The sequence below is a fragment of the Euprymna scolopes genome, chromosome 7, assembly GCF_053919585.1.
Source record: "Euprymna scolopes isolate OS-2025 chromosome 7, ASM5391958v1, whole genome shotgun sequence".
Classification (NCBI taxonomy): domain Eukaryota; kingdom Metazoa; phylum Mollusca; class Cephalopoda; order Sepiida; family Sepiolidae; genus Euprymna; species Euprymna scolopes.
Window position 1 is genome coordinate 139,267,912 of NC_136488.1, and position 14,004 is coordinate 139,281,915.

General features: G+C 37.7%; 1 protein-coding gene across 1 annotated transcript in view; it reads left to right on the forward strand.

Moving 5' to 3' along the window:
- Window positions 1-14,004, forward strand: part of LOC145280002 (A disintegrin and metalloproteinase with thrombospondin motifs 3-like) — a 307,054-nt gene that overhangs the window by 116,913 nt on the left and 176,137 nt on the right. The gene's annotated exons all lie outside the window — the stretch shown is intronic.

The following is a 14,004-nucleotide window of genomic DNA, read 5'->3' on the forward strand; positions in this document are numbered from 1 at the left end:
ATATATATATATATTGACTTAAAATATACGTTTGTAAGTATACGATTCTGTTTATGTTATTTAATAAAATGTATCCGACACGTGGCTAGAAAAAGTATTTTCAAAAAGAAAATATGCATTATATTCATGTGAAGGGCACATAGTAAAAAGAATAAAAATGATATAAGGGATAGTCGGAATCAAATATCGATTTGCCAGATGCAATGCTATTGATGTTTAACTTCCAGAAATATAATGACAACATATATGCGTATGTGTCGGTGTGCGTATGTTTGTGTCTGTGTGTGCGTATGCTTGGGTGTGCATTGCCTAAGGAATTGCAGAAAGACATCTACACAAAACTATGCAAGACATCATGTCGAGGTTGAAATAAAGAAGCGATATGACCTTTCCTTAAACACATTTTGCAGTCAGATTATGTTTAATTTGTAAATCAAGACGTGTTGGAATTCCACTATTTACATTGTTTTCCTTTATTTGCTTACAAAAAAGCTCAATTTCTCAGCGATTTATATCAGTGCGTCATTATTTTTTTTCTTGTTAAAATATACTTATGTCCTTTGTACAGCTATTTGTGCGTAAGATTCTGTTATCTATGCAATCCAAGTTGTTAGGCAATACCGATATTGTTTATCGCACACGTATTCCCACTCTGTATAGAAAGAGCCTGAAGTGTCTGCCCCTGTCTATTCACACTGACGTCACAGTGTTATGTTATTGGCTTCCGCGTATAGTGGCTGTATGTAAATGTCAAACCGTGTGCGAAGTGATGTCACGGTAAGGCAAAAGAAAAAAACTATAAAAAGAACGTGTGCACAGACTGACGAGCACTTTAGAGAAGACGATCACGTTAGAGAGATTATCATGTTTGGAATCACGTTTTATTCAGGAAAGTATTCGAAAAGAAATATCGTTGTAACGGCAAAAATGTGAGTCGGGTTATTTTTTTTGTTGTTGTTTTTGGTCACCTTTGCGATGGAATATACAACATGTCGGGTCCCGAGTGTCTACTCGTTAACGCGTATGTAAATCTGTGTAACGTTACAATGTCAGTTGGCCTGCAATGGCCGATTGTTAGTGTTTAGGTTAGAAATATTTTGATAACAAAGAAAATAATGTTTCAATAACAGAAAGAATATTATCAAAGCGAAATAAATATTTAAACGAAATTATTTATGCAAAAATACAGGATGGACTACTTAATAGTAGCCAAATCTCTCTAATCTTTCTCTTAACGACCAACTGACACCACAAGACAAAATTCTTTTTCCAACAAGATGGCGCTACATGACACACGCATCACAGATCATGACACGAGTTCATGACATGTTTACGGAAAAGAGAACAATAAGCTGGACTGGTATGTGATTCTTATCTTGGAGAGACTTCAAAACAAAAATTTATGCAAATAATCCTCACAACCTAGAGGTCCTGGATATGACCTTAAACTATATCCGATGGTGAGGCCCCAGCTTGCGGGCTATGGGAAGTGTGGAGTCACATTTTAATTGCTATTGCTCCCAGGTCCACTCTAACCCGGAGTAGTAGTACCTGTTACGGTTCCAACTATGGATTAAATACAAACCGACTTGAAAAAATAACATATTCTATTAAAAAAAAAATCTTCAAAATAACTGGATTTGGCATTAAATAACCTGAAAAGGGTTGGTTGGTTGTTTTTGTTTTACGGCATATCAACCCTTTTCGGGTTATTAAATGCCGAATTCAAATATTTTGAAGAAAAACATTTTTTAATAGAATATATTTGTTGTTTTCAAGTCAGTTTCTATTTAAGCCATAGTTAGGACTCTAACAGGTACTACCACTCCGGGTCAGAGTGGACCTGGGAGCAATGGTAATTAAAGGGTGGCTCCACACTCCCCAAAGCCCACAAGCTGGGGCCTCACCACTGGATATAGTTTAAGCTCATATCCAGGACCCCCCATTGAGGGACTTTTACCCTCTGCAGGGGAGGGGGCAGTCGGCGTATTCTAATGCTCCACCGACAGGGCCCTGAAAAGGGTTGATATGCCGTAAAACAAAAACAACAAACCAACCAACCTCACAATCTAGACCAACTAAATAGAACATTACCAACGCTATCAAGAGAATCACCAGAGAAGATCTACAGGCAGTATCTGCAAACGTTGTTCACCGTTTCTAGAAATGTATAGATGTCAACCGGGAGCACGTCCAGCATCTTTTATAATAATACAGGTAATTTAAACAATGCTATAGGTAATTTAAACGATGCTACAGGTAATTTAAACGATGCTATAGGTAATTTAAACAATGCTATAGGTAATTTAAACATGCTATAGGTAATTTAAACAATAAAGGAATTTTCCTCCTTTCTACTACGTTTTCTGGGCTACTTTTAAGTGGGCCAACTTGTAGTTCCCACAGATGTTAACTTCGTGAAAGGAATGCTAACTAACATACATAAAATACGTGACAAAGGTGAATCATCTGATTTGTGTCTTTAATCGCATGGAGTTAATGACGTAAAGTTTGGAAATACATGCAATCAGTTAGTTAGCAGTTAGAGAGTTCTGAGCAAACAGGTTGGAACGAATAACAGGACAAGCAAATTCTCTGTGGGTGGGAGGAGTCTTTCAGCTATAGAAGTATTCGGTTGGAAACCCAGTTATATATAAAGCCCCGAAAAAGGAATGACGTGCAACCCGAGAGCAAAAAAAAAAATAAATAAATAAATAAATAAAATAAAATTGGAACACGAATAAATGTAAATGTGGAAAAACAATTTGGTTGACTGAGTTTTCGTCGTAGAAAATGACTTACATGGTCGCCGCCGGGTGATTGCAAATCATGGCCGGCAATTGAGTTATTTTCATCTTCATCTTGTGGCTCAGACGAAAGCCGATTAATACACACTCGTGTATTTACTTCCCCAGTTTCAAGATACAATAGATGCGTTTTAAACGGTAGCATTGAGATTTTCAGCGAAAAAGAAAAAGAGATTTTGAGACCAAAAAGGTATGTCCTTCCTTTGTCTGGGCAAGCGGACAAAAATGCAATTCGCTCCGTTTTTTTTTTTTTTTTAACTATTATTGAGGGTATCTATATTTGTTTATTATATGCGTTAAAAATGTACACACGCACACCTGCAACGAACATTACATAAACGACTATATAACATGTATACGTTTTGGTCACCTCGTTTATATATACCTGTTATATATATATATATATATATATATATATATATATATATATATATATATATATATATATACACTCGCTATATACAGACAACTACAAAACAACAGCACAAGTAGGAGTAAATTGTTTTGTATTGTGACTAACAAGTTCGCAAAATTATGTTATTGCTGCATATTAAGTCACGTACATTATGACTATATATTTCGAAACGATAAGGAACGACAGAGCGTGTCGGTTAAATAACCATATAAGTTGTCCAAATGGTGTTTTTATAAGCTTTTTAAGGTAAACATCTGATAATTACGTGACTAAAGATGCAGCAATAACATAATTTTGCAGACTTGTTAGTCGCAATACGAAACAGTATTGTAATGGATACCTTTTGAAAAGTAATAAATGACCAACTGAGAAAACTTTATATTTGGAACTGTGAGAATTATTATAGTACACTATATATGCCCCGGAACCCAATAAAAAGGCATTCATTAAGCTTGGACTTTTTTCCAAATGTATATATAAAAAATATTTTTCATTATAAAAATACTTTATTTTGTAATTCATTACAATTGGTATATACAAACCGAGTACGTTTCAAGTAAATGATTAACCCATATATATATATATATATAATATATTCCACCTCTCGGGACGGTCCTGGATATGACCTAAAACTATATCCGATGGTGAGGCCCCACCTTGCGGGCCTTGGGGAGTGTGGAGCCACCCTTTAATTGCCATTGCTCTCAGGTCCACTCTGACCCGGAGTGGTAGTACCTGTTAGGGTCCCAACTATGGGTTAAATAGAATCTGACTTAAAAAAAAATATATACTCCATTAAAAATCGTTCCTCAAAATAACTAGATTCGGCATTAAATAATCTGAAAAAGGTTGATATGCCGTAAAACAAAAACAACCCTTTCAAATGAACTACGAAAATGTTCTTTTACATTTTTAATAAATCTTGAATATATTCTAAACATTTTAAATACTTTCTTAAGAGGACGCTTCACAGAACGTCTGAAACGCGTTAAAAACGAGTTCAATGATTTAAAAACATTATTACAATGATACATAATTTTCAATGAAAAACCAAAACACGGAATAATAAAAAATAAAATAATGTTAAAAAATACACATTGTTGGAGACCACCCCCTTATATATATATATATATAGTCAGAGGGTAGAGCTGCCGACTGTCATCACGACGGTTCTAGGTTCGACCCTCGGCTTGGGATAGGTGTTAGTCTAGCGGCACTGATGGGTTGTGAAACAACGAAACAGGTCTGTATGTCGATGACTAAAATATATATATATATATATATATATATATATATATATATATATATATATATATATATATATGGAGAGAGTTGTGTGGGAGGAGATATATATGCTGTGTGTATTTAGGCAGCATTTTTTCATTCAGGCAAACATTGTTTAAAATAACAGAAAGTTTCTGTTTAGTAATACCTTTTTTGATGTTTTCCAATTTTTCGTATTACTTTTTTTGTATATAAATCGAAAGTATGGGTGTCTGGTCCTAGCATTTTTGTTCTCGAAGTTTCGTTAAATTATCTTCATATCCTCAGGAAAGTGTTTTAGTCTCTGTAACACACACACATACACACATATATTTGTATATTTTGACAGCAAGTCATTATTCAAGCACATCTGATTGAACACGACAGAGTTCTTTTTTCCGATATTTTTGGATATCTTTTCAATTCGCCGAGCGGTCTTTTTCATTTCAGCAGGCATGTTATATATTATTGCGCCCAAACTATATACTACCTTACCATAAAGACACAAAGCCTCAAAGAAAAAGAAAAAGAAAAAGAAAACGCCAACAACAATCGCTCTTGACGATGATCGGTTGAACCGATAGAAAACGCTTGCGGTGAATATGGCCGAACAACAACTTTTGGGCGCCCTAATATATAATATGCCAGCTGAAAAAAAAGACCGTTCGGCGAACTGAAAAGATATCCAAAAACACGGAAAAAATAACCCTCTTGTGTTCAATCAGCCGTGATTGAATATATATATATATATATATATATATATATATATATATATATATATATATATATATATACACTCTATGGCTGACTGGGATAGCTTCCGTACATTCACGATACTCTATGGCTGACTGGGATAGCTTCCGTACATTCATATCTGATTTACCTCTGCACTCCATGTTTAAAAAGGATGTGTCCTCTATAGTATCAGATCTGACCGAATGGTTAATTGCAGGCATAGACCAATTCATACAATCTAAAAAATTCCAACAAAAACCTAACAGCCAGCCATGGTTCTCCCCAGAATGTGCTGCTGCTATCATAGCGCACAGAAATCACTTTTTCCATAGCTACCAACGTAATAGATGCACTGAGACTAAAGCTGCTTTTAGGTCTGCCAGCAACCACTGTAAAAGAGTAATAAAAAATGCAAGAGAGCTATATGCCCAGTCTGTTAAATCCAAGGTAGCTGATCAGCGGCTTTGATCCCACCAGTTTTGGCAAATAACAAATAGGATCCTGAACAGAAGTGTGCGTTCTATCCCAACCATTATCAATGGACCAGAGGTCATCTCGTCAGCGTCAGACAAGACCAAACTATTTGCAAAGAACTTTGCAGCTAATTCTACCCTATGCGACGAAGGCCATCAACTCCCCATATTTCCTCCTATAACACAGAACAAGCTAGGTAACATACAAATATCCGTGCATGAGGTCGCCAAGCTAATAAAGAACCTAGATTCCAGTAAAGCAACTGGCCCTGATGGCATCCCAATTATAGTGTTAAAAAAGCTTCAACCAGAACTTGCTCCCATACTTACGAAACTATTTAAGCGCTGCCTTAAGGAGAAATGCTTTCCGACTCCCTGGAAGACCTCATCAGTTTGCCCTGTATTTAAGAATTCAGGTGATAAGTCATCTCCCTCTCAATACAGACCAATAAGTCTCCTGTGTGTTATGAGTAAGTTGCTGGAATCCATATTAAATAGAGAAATAGTCAACCACCTCAGCAGGAATAACCTTCTTAGTGACACACAATATGGTTTCCGCTCTGCAAGATCTACCGCAGATGTGCTGACGGTTATATCCCACGGGATTAGTGAATCTCTTGACAAAGGCTTCCTTTCTAGGGCAATTGCTCTTGACATATCAAAGGCCTTCGACAAGGTATGGCATAAGGGTCTACTTCACAAGATTTCTAGCTACGGTATAACTGGAATTGTTTTCTCAATCATTAAATCATTTCTCTCCGATAGGCTCATAAGAGTAGTGGTAGATGGACAAAAATCGGAGGCCTGCAATATAAATGCTGGAGTCCCTCAGGGGTCAATCCTGGGCCCAACTCTCTTCCTGATCTACATCAATGACCTCCCTAAACACATACTTAAATCATTCGTTGACATCTATGCTGATGACACGACCATCTACGGCAACACATCAAAGGCTGTAAATGACAAAGTTCTCTCTGATTCTCTCTCCTCTGATCTCGAGCGCGTGGTTCAGTGGGGGAAGATGTGGCTGGTTACCTTTAATGCATCCAAAACCAAACTCCTATCCTTACATCATCAACGCTCTGATCCCCATCTGGCATCAATTGTGATGGATGGCTCTCGTCTGGGTGAGTTTTGACAAGCTTCTGGGTTTGACCTTTACTCCTGATCTTAAATGGAACACGTACATCAAGTCTGTTGCCAAGGTCGCTGGAAAGATGGTGGGATCCTTCTACCGCTCCAGAAGATATCTCACTACAGATGCAATTCTCTATCTATATAAAAGCCAAGTACGTCCAAGGATGGAATACTGTTGCCATATCTGGGCAGGAGCTGCTAAAAACAGCCTATCCTGCCTTGACAGAGTACAAAATAGACTTCGTGGCTTAGTGGGGGATGCCCTTTTCTCTACCCTGCAACCTCTCTCCCACAGAAGAGACGTTGCGAGCCTGTCCTTGTTTTATCGTTATTTCCATGGCAGATGCTCGTCTGAACTCCAATCTCTGGTCCCCCCTCGCCAATCTTTCACGAAAAACACCCGTCTAGCTGAATCCACTGTGAAAAATTTCCCCCACTCTATATCTGTGCCTAAATCAAAACGCAGATTCCATGAACAAAGCTTCTTTCTTAGAACTGCACGCCCGTGGAACTCTGTTCCGTCTGCTTGCTTCCCTCCGGACTACAACTTGGATGTCTTCAAGTCCAATGTTAACAAATTCCTAATGAACTGCCCCCTTAAGTAAACATTTCAGCAAATCTCCTCACTAACGTAATGTACTTGCAATAACCCTTATCCCTGAGTGGCTTCCGGGCCTTGATAAGTGGTGATCACTGTGTAAAAAAAAAAATAATAATAATATATATATATATATATGCATACATGTATATGTGTGTGTATGTATATATATATATACATGTGTGTGTGTGTGTGTGTGTGTGTGTGTGTGTGTGTGTGTGTGTGTGTGTGTGTGTGTGTGTGCAGAATTTGTTTCTTTTATTTATGCATGTTTTATTAAAAAGATCTGAAAATTCCAATTTTGGAGTTAGCAAGCCAACGATCTAATGTTCTGTTCCCGTGTGAATAAAGACTTGTCATATTATTGCATGGTAAACAATGAAATGCAAGTATTTGCTAGCCACAATAAAAGTTTGATTGGTCAGCATAGATGCGATTTAGGTCTAACTTTCAAAATCACACAGGATAACTTTATATGTTAGACGATTAAGTGACTAATATACGTAAGCAGAAGTCAAATCGCACATCCTATTGGAATAAGTGCTGTGTGCCAGTAAAACAGCCACGGAACGATAGACGGAGAGGGATGGAACGGAATGGAAATAGGAGGAGAAAGAAAGAGAGGTGGGAAGGGGGGCGATTAATAGGAGGGTGGAGAGAGGTGTGTGGGAGGAGAATAACATAAATCACAACAAACAGAGGAATTGGTTTCTTCTCCATTTTTTTTTTTTTTTTTTTTTTTTTTTTTTTTTGTAATTCTCAGCAAAATATTTGCTTCATTGCAGAATTTGTCACGATCTGAAGCTGGCCAGGGTCGCTTGATATCAAGCGGTTACGAAAAAGATAAGAAAGGCAGGTCAACTTGGGTATAAAAAAAAAAATGTGTATGTTTCGCTTGAACCTATCTGGCGGCTTTCACAAGTCTCTCTCTCATCTACTAAACCCCCACCACCACCACCAATCATATTTCCTTTTGGGTTTTTTTTGTTTGTTTTTGTTTTTCTTTTTCTTTGCCTTTTTAAACACTTCCCCTATTATTTTATTACAGAGAATCTGAGTTGTAGTATTTCTTCAGTGATACATGCGTACATAACACGCGCACACAACGACCATTTATTTTATTTCGGCATTTTAAAGAGTCACATATTCTTTCCTTTCTGTTTCATAGTTGATGGAGAACTTGTATAGGCGGGTAATAAATTATTAGCGTGGTTTATTAGGTTATTAATATCAAATGCCAGTTTATTTATCTCCAAAATTTAAAAGTTTACACATCAGCAAAAGCTTAGCATTATTAATCAAAATAAACGTTGTTGCATTTTTGACACATAGAAACAAACTAGACTTTTTAGCCTATTAAAAACGGGCAAAAGTTATAACCCGTTGATTTAGAATGAGTGCTTTGTATCAAACTGATGATTAAATAAGTGAAGCATGCATGATCCCTTGTGAGCGCACAGTGAACAAGGCATAAAAAAATGACTAAGTTCAGCATTGCCCCCCCCCAACTCCCATTTAGCCCTAAAAGTCCCCAGGGGATGTTAAATCCTGGTAAAAATGAACAAACGGTGCAGTTTTAGGCCTTAACATTTGAGTTCTGCATCATGCAAAACAAAAGAAATGACTAAGTTCATCATTTGCACCCCCCCCATTTATCCCCAAAAGTCCCCAAGGCCTTAACATATTTAAATTTGAGTCCAGCACCATGCAAAACTGCTAATAAATAGACATACGCACACAATTTTGGACAAATATTTTTTTAAATTTTTTTATTTTTTTTTATTACATTTTCACCCCAAACAAGGCACATTGCCACTTTGGTGTAGGGGGCTACTATCAGGGGAAACATCTACTGGGGTACTATGTAGGGATTAGGGCAGCGAGATGTTGGTTCACGTTGCACTTGAACTTATGCATGTCAGTACAGTTGGGGAAGCAGTGACCTGGAATGGAATTCCAAAGTCTAGCAGTTCTGGGGAAGAAACTACTGGAGTAGAAAGATCTTTTACATCTAGGGATCTCTACAGTGTGGGGGTGGGATTTTGCAGCTTGTCGGGTCTGTCGATGGTGTTCACGTCGTGGGGCCACAAGTGCTTGTAGTTCTTCAGAGCATTCACCATTATAATACTTGTAGAACAGGCAGAGGGATGCAACGTTTCGACGATGGGACAGAGGCTGAAGTTTAGATGCCAGTTTAGGGCCTATCAGATTTGCGACTCTCTTTTGAACCCTGTCAAGGAGCGAGAGACTAGTAGCCGATGCACCAGCCCAAATATGACAGCAATACTCCATACACGGGCGAATAGTGGCCTTATAGAGGTACAGGATACTTTCGGGTGTTAGAAGTTTTCTAGCACGGTAGAGAGATCCCACCTTCCTTGCAGCGGCCCTGGCAATGCCCTCGATGTAATTGTTCCAACTCATGTTTCCTGTGAACGTTAGGCCAAGGAGCTTCAGAGACGTACTCTCAGATAAAGAGTCGTTGGCCATTGCTATAGGTAGTAGAGAAGGTTTCTTGTAATTATTGAATGAAACCAGTTTTGTCTTGGTGGCATTGAACGTTACCATCCATTTTTGTCCCCATTCCACTACTGATTGGAGGTAAAATAATCTAAAAAAAAAAAAAAAAATGGAGTGTTTTTATTCGCCCTTAAAAGAGTCCCTGGGGCACACAGGAGTTACCGTGAAGTATAGACAAACAAAATTATATTAGAAATCAGTTAGTTACAACTTTTCAGAAAGTTTTATAAAAATCCAAGCCATCAGCACAAAAATATCAATTTTAGCGCTCTTAACCCGAAAAGACACCCTGGGGGGGGGATAACCGGAATTTTCCCGGAAAATCCGTTCTGTTACTTTTTACTCATATCATGTTTAATGTTTGTGCAAATTTTTAAAATAAATACAAGGCGTAGTTATTGAGAAAAATGCGCACAGACGAACGGACAAGAGTGAATTTACAGGTCTTCCTTTTGTCGGGGGACGAATATGGTTAAACCTGTGCTCATTGTTTCATTAAATGTTAATCCATATTAATCTCTATACTCCCTAATTGTGCATCGAATAAATACCATAATACTTAATTCGTCGTACCTTATAACAACAAAGGTCTATAAAAAAATCAGCCAGATCGGTCTTCTAGTTTCCGAGAAAATTTCTGAAATAAATGTAGCATTCTGACGACTAATTCTTATTAATCCCTACTTATCCCTGACTGTGCATCGAACGAATACTATACTTGGTTCGCTGTACTTTATCACAACAAATACAGAACTTTAACCAGATCGGTCTAGCAGTTTCCGATAAAGAACTTTTTTTGATGAAGATGATGATTTGGCTTATATGACTTCCCATGCTTCCGTTCAGTCTTGAAAGACAAAGGATACCCCTTAGGGGCAGTAGCGCATGTAATTGTGAGGCAAGGATTGCGCAATCACCAACCACTCCTCTCCTGAATCGGCACTTCTTGAGTCCAGTGGCAAGGAGAAGACCAGGACGACTGGAAACAATGCCGAGATAAGCAGAGAATACATACAGCACCTGGAAGTCACAAATGGTCACCCATTTAGTACTGACCAGGTTCAACGTTGCTTAACTTCGGTAATTCAGCGGGGACCAGTGTGTCAATATGTTATATGAATTATTCCGACTATAATTCTCGTCTTGTATATTTATTTTTTCGGACTATCACCCGCATCTTCATAGCTGTTGTTATTTCATCATGTTTCGGCCAACTTATCCTCCGGCCTTCTTCAGATGATTAACCACGACGGAATAGGAATACTGAGTCTTGTACTAATTACTGCTTTCTATGCTTGTTATTATCTCACCACGATTTTGGCCAACTAATCCTCTGGCCTGCTTTGGGTAGGATTGAAACCGCTATCTTCAGACAATCATCACCTGGAACCGTGGAAACTTAACTCCTCTATCCATTGCGCCAGGGTGAAACAACAATAATTATGGAGATGAGAATAATAGTCCGAAAAAAAAAACCCACATTATGAAGTCTCATCTCAAAGAATTAATAATAAATAAATAAAAATAAATAAATAAATAAAATAATAATAATAATAATAATAATAATAATAATAATAATAATAATAATAATAATAATAATAATATTAATAATAAATAAAAATGAAATAATATATAAGTTCTCGTCTTGTGTGTTGTTTTTACAGTGTTTCAACTGATGTAACCCACGACCTTCTTCAGGTTCGTCTTGTCAAGCTCGATAATTTTATGTCGAACTTGAAAATTAGTACCGGTTTCAGAACAGAACTCTCTATGTCATCCTCAGGTGTAATTCGCTATCGTTCGGTCAGGCATGGCTCGATACGGGTTCGAAACTGGGAGCATGTTTTTCCACAAGAACTGGCGGGAGCTCGGCAAATATTCGGCGGATAACGGCGATCAGGCTGGCTTTAGTGTTGCGAGAGGTCATGTTGATGATGCTCTCGAAGTATAATCAAACGAAGTAGTTCAACGAGTTTAAGTCAGGGACGGAGGGGGCGGGGGGCAGTGAGAGAAAGGTACAAAGTCGCCGCACTCCTTCTGAAGTCAAGCCCGGGTCTCTTTGAACCTGAGGGCTGGCGCCAAGCCCTGCTGCCAGACCCAGGGTCTACCAGCTGCCACTTGATTGCACCATGGGATCACCACACTCTTCAGCACATCTAGGTACACTCTGGTGTTGACTTTCAATCCGACTTCGAAGATGTGAGCTGGCATGATGTGGCCCTCACTTGAAACCACACCAAGGATCATAACCGTGGCAGGAAACATCGTTGAGCTGTGTCATCAAGTGTTGAACTGCCCGGATTTGCATTTTGAAGGTGCTGGCAATGATCTTGTTGTCATAACTTGGGTCGGTAGGGAGCCTGAGTTGTACAGTGGCGCATCTCCGATTTCGCTCATTGAACATTGTGTCACTTTCAGACATGATAGAAGGCAACTATCGCTCTTGGGATTTGTACACAAATGGCCAACTAAAAAAGAAAAGAAAAGCAGTTTCTCGTGAGAATTCGTCAGGCTCACAAGAATGAAAAGCGGAATATTCTGTGTAGCTTAATTGCCATATATATTTTTATAACTTACTATATATATATATATATATATATATATATATATATATATTATTGTCGTTTTTATTTCTTAGAACATATGTAAATTACCTTGTATTAATATCTATTATTATTATTATTATTATTATTATTATTTTTATTGTTATTATTATTATTATTGTTATTGTTATTATTATTATTATTATTATTATTATTGTTATTGTTATTATTATTATTATTATTATTATTATTATTATTTACTTGCCTTCCCACGAGGGCAGAGTTAGATACAAGGTCGGCGTTTAATGTGGGGAAAATCCAACTCCCCAAAAAGGGGGACTCTGGATAGGAACAACATTTTTTTATTGTTTCAGTTATAGAGAATTTCTCCTCCGCTGACCGAGGACACAAAAGGCGAAGTGCAGCACCAGAACAGATGCTACATTTTGCCCGAAGGTCAAGCTAGTCGATTATTATTATTATTATTATTATTATTATTATTATTATTATTATTGTAGTAGTAGTAGTAGTAGTAGTAGTAGTAGTAGTATCGTTGTTGTTTCCTAGATGCAAATCGACTGAAACCCCGGTATTCGTGAAAAAGCGCGCAATGACCTGCAAAGCGTAATTGTAGTGCTTTTGTTTATACACACATTATTAGCTACATATGTGCATATATTTTTCTGATGCAACTCCCTTGTAGACGCATCGTCTTCAGGCGTAATCTTAAACCCAAATTTGTAATAATTCTTTTTTTTATACTATTTTTTTTTTTTTTCATTTTAACAAATCATAACAAAGGAAAAGGGGTCTCGTCTTGGGGAGGCCTCATGTTTTGAAAAGTTTCTGGGCTTGACCTTTACTTCTGATCTGAAATGGAACGCGTACATCAAATCTGTTGTCAAAGCTGCTGGAAAAATGGTGGGATCCTTCTATCGACCCAGTAGATATCTCACTGCTGATGCAATTTTCTATCTATATAAGAGCCAAGTGCGTCCAAGGATGGAAAACTGTTGCCACTTATCCTGCCTTGATAGAGTTCAAAATAGACTTCGTAGCCTCATACATAAAAGATGTCCTTTTTTTCTTTCCTGCAACCTCTTTCTCACAAAAGAGATGTAGCGAGTTTGTCGTTGCTTTATCGTTATCTTCATGGCAAGTGCTCGACTGAACTTCAATCTATAGTCGCCCCTTGCCAAACTTTCACAAGAAACACTCGTCTAGCTGAAAACACTATCAATAATTCTCCCCACTCTTTATCTGTGCCTAAACCTAAACGTAGATTCCGTGAACAAAGCTTCTTTCTTAGAACTGCATGCCTGTGGAATTGTCTTCCGTGTTCCTGCTTTCCAGCTGACTACAATCTGATTATCTTCAAGTCCAATGTAAACAAGTTCTTGATGAGCCGTTCCCCTTAAGTTAACAAATTTACTGAATTTCCATTACTGACAATTACTATATTGTCCAATTGACTACTGTACACTCTTTAACCCTTATCCTCAACTGGCCCCTG